The sequence below is a fragment of the Cryptomeria japonica genome, chromosome 5 (genome assembly GCF_030272615.1).
Source record: "Cryptomeria japonica chromosome 5, Sugi_1.0, whole genome shotgun sequence".
Classification (NCBI taxonomy): domain Eukaryota; kingdom Viridiplantae; phylum Streptophyta; class Pinopsida; order Cupressales; family Cupressaceae; genus Cryptomeria; species Cryptomeria japonica.
In genome coordinates, this window is record NC_081409.1 from 713229345 (window position 1) to 713237895 (window position 8551).

Here is an 8551-nt window from a genome sequence, read left to right on the forward strand (position 1 = left end):
ACATAGTAACTAGATGATGATGATAAACTACAAAAATTATTAGGGTGATAAAATCTGGAACGTGATCAATGTGTATGGACCCATTTTCACAATTGCCAAGAGGGAGGTATGGAGAGAAATCACTTTGGAGATTAGTCTAAATAGGGATGATAAAATTATTATAGGTGGAGATTTCAGTGCCACACTCAATAACACAGAGAAACAAGGAGGTTCTAACACCCTGACCAAAATACAACAAGATTTTTCAGGAGTTTGTGGATGATAACAAGTTGAGAGAAGTCGTGTCAAAAAATGGGAAGTTCACATGGACTAATAGAAGGCAAGTCTTCACCTGCATTGCAAAAAAAATTCATAGATTCTTCCTACATGGGAATTGGACTAAGGATTCAATATTTGTAGAGGCTTCAATTTTGCCCTCTAGTGGGTTGGATTATTTTCCAGTACAACTAATATTTGCCATGGATAATTATACTGGGGGGTCTCCTTTTAGATTTGAGAAGATGTGGATTAGAGATCCATCATTGTATGATCAGTTGACACAATGGTGGAATGAAGGTTGGGTTGGGAATCACTCTAAAATATTCGCATTAGAAAAAAAGACCACTTAAAGAACTTATTTGTTGAAAGTGCTTGGGTAGAAGGTGAGTTGAAGGATTTGAATGAATCAATCATTGCAAATGGTATGAGAGAATAAGAGTTCAAGAAAGAATAGGCTCTCAAGGTTGAACAAGCGGAAATTATAACCAGAGAAGAGTAGTATTGGAGACAAAAATCTAGGGAGTTATGGCTTAAGGAAGGGGATAGAAATACCAAGTTTTTTCACAACTCAACAATTGCCAACAGAAATAAAATAAAAATTGTTTAATTGGTTAGAGAGGATGGGTCTTTGACATAGTCCAAAGAGGAGATCAACCAAGAAGTGGTTAGGTACTTTCAGACCCTTTTGAACTAGAATAATCAGAATCAAAATCAGATTGTAAATAGGAATTATTTTTTCAATCAAATCCCTAGCCTAAAATAAGATGTGGAAAATATGGAGCTAAATAAACCTATTGACTTGAAAGAACTCAAAACTTAGGCCACCTTTCAATTGGCACCATACAAAGCCCTTGGGCCGAACAAGTTCCCAGCATGTTTCTATCAAATATATTGGGAAATCATCAAGGAGGATTTATTGAAGGCAATAGAAGAATCAAAGAGGAAATCTATTGTTCTTGGAGATATCAATCACACTTTTATTTCCCTTATACCTAAGAGAAAAGGTACAACCTGTATGAATGACTATCGCCTAATTTCTCTGTGCAATCATTTCTACAAGATCATTACCAAAATCATAGCAAATAGGATAAATAAGGTTATTGGGAAGGTTATTTCAAAAGAACATAGTGGGTTTTCTCCAAGGAGATCTATAGAAGAAGGTATCATTGTGGCCCATGAAGCAGTCCACATAGCTAGGAAACTAAGGAAGCCCAACATGATAATTAAGCTAGACATTCTAAAGGCTTATGACTTGGTGGATAGAAGTTTCTAGTTGGATGTTCTAATCAGGATTGGGCTTGACAGATCATGGGTAGAGTGGGTCAGAGGATGTATTGAGACTCAAAAAATTTAATATTAGTCAATGGAGTGGCTTGTGGATTTTTCAGTACAGCTAGAGGGCTTAGGCAAGGTGACCCCCTTTCTCCATTCTTGTTCATTATTATGAAAAAGTCACTAGGTAGAAGCATCACACAAGCTAGGATGGATGGGAAATGGATTGGAATAGAGATTACTCTGAGAGTGGAACCAGTCACTCATGAGAAATTTGCTGATAACACCATCTTATTTGAGAGGAAACAAGGGGAGAAGCCAGGGGTATCAGATCTATGTTGGACAATTATAACAAGGCCTTGGGCCAAGCTATAAATTGGAGGAAATCAGGAGTCTTCTTTCTCAATGTGCAACTAAGACTATAGAGTGACATAGCTCGGATTTTGGGATTAAGAGTGGCAAACTTCCTAAGTAGATTCTTGGGATTACAGTTATTTGGGGGAATCAATAAAAGGCATTACTAGGACAAGCTATTGGAAAGATGTAAGCTAAAAATAGAACTCTTGAAAGGCAAATGGCTCACTTCAGCGGGAAGGTTTTTGATGGTCAAAGCTATTCTTTTTGCAATCCCTATTTTCTCAATGTCATGCATGAAATTGCCAGCTTTGATTTAAGACAGTCTAAATCATATCATGTGCAAATTATTTTGGAGTGAACCACATGATTCTTAGAAGCATTCATTACTGGCATGGAACAAGGTGTGCAAACCACAAGATGTTGGAGGAGCTGGAATCAAGCAAGTAATCATCATGAATTCAGCTTTGGGTGCCAAACTTTCTTAGATGATGGTCACAAGCAATCAAAAATGGGATAGGATACTAAGAAGGAAATATTTGGATTCAAAAGATCCCACAAGCATAATCAGGATCAAGAACCCCCTGAGAGGATCTGCAATCTGGAATTTTATATGCGATAGCAGGTACATCATAACAAGACACACAACTTGGGAAGTTCACAATGGTCATTTGGCCTCCTTCTGGGAAGACTCCTAGGATGGGAAACCAAAATTGTGCAATATTCCAAGCTTGTAGGAGATCAAGAGAGAAACGACCAGGTTTGGGGGAAAGAGGTTAGAAACTATGGAAGAGTAGTTAGTTATGATGGCATTGAGAGATGATGCTAGAAATCATTGGAGGATATTAACACCCCTTAGGACCAAATAGAAATGTTCTTGAACATTTTAAAGAATATAATTATTCCAGTTTCAAACTCGGAAGACAAAATTAGATGGTGTGCCTCAGGTGATTGGGAATACAAAGTGAAAATTGGATATAAACTCAAGGAAGTTGTGAAGAGCACTAATCAATGGCCCACTAAACTCCTTTGGGGGAAAGATGTACTACCCAAAGCCGAGGTCTTTTCTTGTCTAGCTATACAAAATATAATCTTGACTCGAGATAGATTGGAAAAAATTGGTTTTAAAGGGCCTAATAGATGCATCCTTTGTAAGAGTAATGTGGAAACGGTGGATCATTTGTTTTCCCTTATACTAAATTTTGTTGGAAATTTTTTCTAATGAAATTGGATTTTCAGAATGTAGAATCTCTTAGTCTGAAAGAGTGGTTTATTTATTGGCCTCACTAATTGAATAAATGAATGTTCAATAGCATATGGAAAGTGCTACCCTCAACTATTATTTGGGATCTTTGGAAGCAGAGGAACCGCAAGATCTTCAAAGACCAGTCAATGTTGAGGGAGGTTTTAGTGTCAAAAATGGAGGTTTTAGTTACAGAGCTTGTAAATGAGGCTACCAAGAGGAAATCTAGAAAGAAAAATATATTCACCAATAAGGATAGAGAATTGATGAAACATTTTTTGGCCTAGCTATCCAAAAAATATTATGACCTTGCACCCAAGGATTTCAAGACAGGTCATCGAAAGGTCACAGTTTGGCAAGTTTTTGAAAATGGGTGGATCAAAATAAATTTCTATGGGGCTTCATTGGGGAATCTCGAACCGACAAGGATTGTCTATGTGGTTCACAATGAAAAAGGAGAAATTATAGGTAAATTAGCATAATACATTGGAGATACAACGAACAATGTGGCCAAAATAAGGGTAACCCTACGGGGACTTGAATTGGGCAAGATGTTGGGGGTAGATCGGATCCATCTGGAAGGTGATTCGCTTTTAGTTGTGAGTGGTATCAGAAATAATGGGATGCCATGTTGACAACTTCATAGGTGGCTAAGCCCCATTTTCAAGATTCTAAACGGGCTCTTAAAATTCAAAATTAGTCACATCTACTGTGAAGGTAATGATGTGGTGGATGTGCTAGCAAAGTTGGCTACAAGAAAGATAGGTTGCTACAAATTAAACCAAAATTATAGAATCTGCCCATAACAAGGATAAATAAGGCATTTGAGGTCAATTAGTATTGTACTTGGGAAGCATGCAAATTATGTAGGCAGAATCACTTGGTGTACAATCCCTCCAATTGGATTGATAAACTAGATGGGACAGAAGAGGACGATTGAGTGTGAAAGCACACATGTCATATCAAGTGAATCATCAAGAGTAATACGATGCAAAAATCATGAGAGGGGAAAATTTATGACATGAGTAGGTATGAAATTAAGGTGGCATAACCATAGACTTCCAAGTCATGAGTGATTGATTATGTCAGTATATGACAATTCCTAGGCATATTATGAGGACGATGTGGGGTATTGCAACCATTATGGCGAGTACTCATGGCAGTTGCAGCCTTTTTGGTCCGTGGTTATTTATTTGAGGAAAGTTTGGCAATAGAGCCACATTTTTGCAAGGTAGTTTTTGTAAGTTGGCGTTGGTCTCGCAATGGATATCTCAATTCTCCTGGAAGCCACCAAGCAACAAATGGATTTTTTGGCCAAAATTTTGAATAGGAGGATACTCATGGTGCTAGAATTTGGGTACCCTTTGGTTCTCTATATGGTGAAGAAGTTTATGGGGGTGGATTTCCTATTGGCGCACCACAAATATATAGTAAATGTGAACATCCCAACAATGTTCTTGGCCATGTGCATTCAAATGGAGATTTGTAAGTCGAGATCGAAGAAAGTGTGCCAAATGATTTTTCATCACTCACTCTTCTTGGGTGAGATCGATGCAATGTTGGACAACATTGATGAGTAGAGGAGGATCCCTATGGCACACAATTTCTATATGACATTTAGTGGCGGCAAGGAGGTTAGGAAATTTCCAATTGCGTAGACTCTAGAGTTGGAGAAGTTTATATGAGTCGCCCGAAGCAAAATTGTAGCTTGGCTTTCATCCTCTATGTGACCAACAGTCGGGCAAGGCCTAAGAACTTTGATTTGGGTAGATATGTGAGGGCTGATGGAATGAGGGGTTGCATGGACATTGGTGTGGATGACAATGGGATGGAGGAAGAAGGAAACAACTGGGTTATTGGAACTAGGGAGCTATGGATCCTAGTTGATGGATGACACATAGAGGAGATTGTTGTAGGGGAGGCTCATTCCAAGTGGGGACCGGACTGTCCAGTGGTGGCAAAGGAAATAGCAGTGAGAAGGATGCATGCAGCTAATCAAAGTTCATCTAAGGATGAATGAAAAAGGTCCCCTTTGTCAGTGTTTTTGTATATTTGTCTGTTACATTTCCATGTAGTACTGGATATAAAAAATAGTTTTCTCACTTTGAATAGATGGTGGAGTGTTTTCCTTTTTGTCTGCATAAGTGGTATACATAGATGGTATAGTATAGAAGGATTGAATCCCTATGATCTAATTTTGCTAGTCTATTGGAATGAGGATGGAATACGATTTGAAATCTTTCAGTGGTTTTTGCTTGGGTTTTTAGTGAATACAAATGTATAAATCTATGGCCAGGTTTTCAATAATTGGTCTGGGGGGATAACTTGTATTTAGACACCCCCCGATATGTATGAAATCCTTTCTATATTAATATATAGGTGTTGGCCTATCCATCTACTTATCGATCAAAAAAAATTATAATATATAGTAATATATCATATATTATAATATTATAATATTTAATATATTGTATATTGTATATTATAATATATTATATGTTATAATATACTATATAATATAATATGTTATAATATACTATATAATATATCATAATATATAATATATTATAATATATATCAAATATATAAACCGTGGAATTTTATTTTTTTAAAGAAAGCGTCACGTAATAGATATCTGTTATTAGTGACAGTAAGAAAAAAAACAATCATGCGACCCTCATTTTTACCCATATCGATAGAAAAAGTGGTGTACAAGGAGAGAGAACAACTTAGATATCTTTTTGACTCTGATATTCGTTCCGAAAAAATTAATTCCATACCTTTCATATGGTTTTTTTTTGTTTTTTGGTATATTTTTAAAAATTAGGTTTTTTAATATAAATTATAGTCTATAGTTCAAATTTTCTCTTTTTTTTTAGTTTTTACTTGAATTAAATTTACAAATGGATGATAATCAAAACCCTACCCCACCAAATCCTCTTGCACCACTAAACCCTCCCCTACAACATCCTCCTTCAATTCAGGACCTAATAAATGAAAATTTGATTGAATTGAGAGATATTTCTCAAATTTACCGTAGGAAGCGTCGTTTGTCTCCAATGATAAGCGTCTTAGACACCATCATTTCTAATGTAGAAACCCTCACATCCCAACATGGTGCATTCCTACAGTGGCAAGATGTTATGAGGCGATATTATGCTAATGGCTCATCATATAACCGGGTAAAGGATTTGGAAATTTTGAAAGCCGAATTGGTTGCACTTTTTAGGAATCTCAACTCTGCACAACCATGTGATGTATGTAAGCCCAAATATTCAATTAAATGGTGCACACATCAGGGTATGATAGATAATATTTGAGATCGTTGGTGGATGGTTTTTGATAAACCACCCCATAACAATCTTAATGTCCCTAATATTTCCTTAAGTAAATTATATGTTGAATTTATCTTGGGTAAGCATGTCAACTACTTTGACGTGAGAAGTTTCCAAGGTGTTGGTGGAGGTATGCCTTAGTAGAGACTTGGGGCAACTGAAGTGGTTCAAGGTCCATATGCTCCCCCTCCTTCTATTCCTCCTCCACCTCCTATATAGCATCCACGCATTGTTGGCGATGTAGCTAGAGAGAGAATCACGACCATACACTCTCTAACCCACAATTTGATCACCCAATTCTCTCAGTTAGCTCAGCCAGTTGACCTTGATGTGTTAGGTGAATTGGTTGATGGAAGTGTTCCCTCGTCAACTCCACATATTTGTGTGCCACATACTTGCAGTATCTACTACAATCAAACATGTTTAATCCCACGTGGAAATCCTACTGAGCCTCCTATTGACATAACCAAGTACGAGGTTCATTACATGTCACATGTAGGAGATGAGACAACAGGGGCGAGAGCATATGTTGAAGAGTCATCGGGTACTAGAGATGAAACAATGGCAAGATTTAACTTGTAATTTCATAGTACATTAAATTATATTTAAAATTAATATTTATAAGTAATATTACTATACTAATGTGTATATTTATGTGAGATTTAACAATTGATGTCTGAGGAAGATTTGAGATAGGTACATCAAATTATATGGGCCAATTCATTTGGCCTAGAGAGTTATATGGTATTGTTTTTTGCACATACATGTTTACATATTTTATATTGTGTATATGCATATTTCATTTAAGTTGTCAATGAATAAACTATATATTTATTTATATATGTCAATCTCATTTTACTCTTGTAGGAAACTCCTAGTGTGGGTGAGGAGCCATGTTTCCCAGCCTCTAACACCACTACTACTAACTGAGGAAAGGTAATTGAACACAACTTTTGTTGAATTATTAGTTTGAAGAGCTTACATGTAATTTACGAAATTTATTGTAGCATTCAATTTAGATGTTAACTTTTTAATTTTATTAAATGATTATACATGTGTACATAGATTGATTGTCTCACATTCTTCCTATTTTTATGCAGCAAACAATTGGCTTTACATCAATGTTGAATGCTCCCAACACAATTGACTTCACAACACAAGAGGTATGTGTTTAATTTATATTCTTGATATGTTTAGATAAAAGTATCTATATATATTTAGTTTAAGATTCGTTGTCACTAAAATTATATACTAATTTGTATTAATTTCTTTTTGTTTATGTGTTATAGTCTTATACCCAAGTTGACACTGTTGTGGAGCATATGTCAATAGTATATCAAAGCACTCTTGATCGCCGTAGGGGATCACCACCTATGGGTCGTCTTTTGGGGAAAATACCGATAGATGAGGTAATTAAAATTTAATTTCAAAGAAATTATAATTCAGCATACATGTTGATTTTGGTGTTAATTTGATCCAATTACAAATTATCTAGTTCATAATTAATCTAATTTGTGGCTTGTATTGTTATTGTGCAGTCATCTATAAAGGCATAAAGTACTTCAAAGAGGCTCCATTTTGTTGATCCACCAACAGTTTAGGATTCACTAGAGATGTATAGCATGACTTTTGGATCTATGTGGTATATGCCACATATTGCATTTAGATCTACATGGAATATGCCACATTTTGTATTTAGATCTCTCTATGGGATATGCCAAAATTTGTATAACGTTTATTGAGTTGCAATATATATGGCATTTTTGTATATGTAGATGCACAATTATTATACATTTTGATATAAAAAGGTTGATATTCTATCTAATTTGTTCCTCGTGTTAAATTATTATTATAAATTTTGATATAGAAAAGTTGATATTCAATATAATTAATTTGTATACATACAACTTATGAATTAAAATTGGTAATCCATCTATATATTCTAAGTGTTACATGTGGTTGCCTCGAGAAACTTCACCAAATTTTATGACTATCTTTCTAACATTATTTATCACAACATGGATTCTTAGTAATGACGAATAACAATTAATGAAAATTAGATTCAATTTCATGTTCTACTTTCTTTACT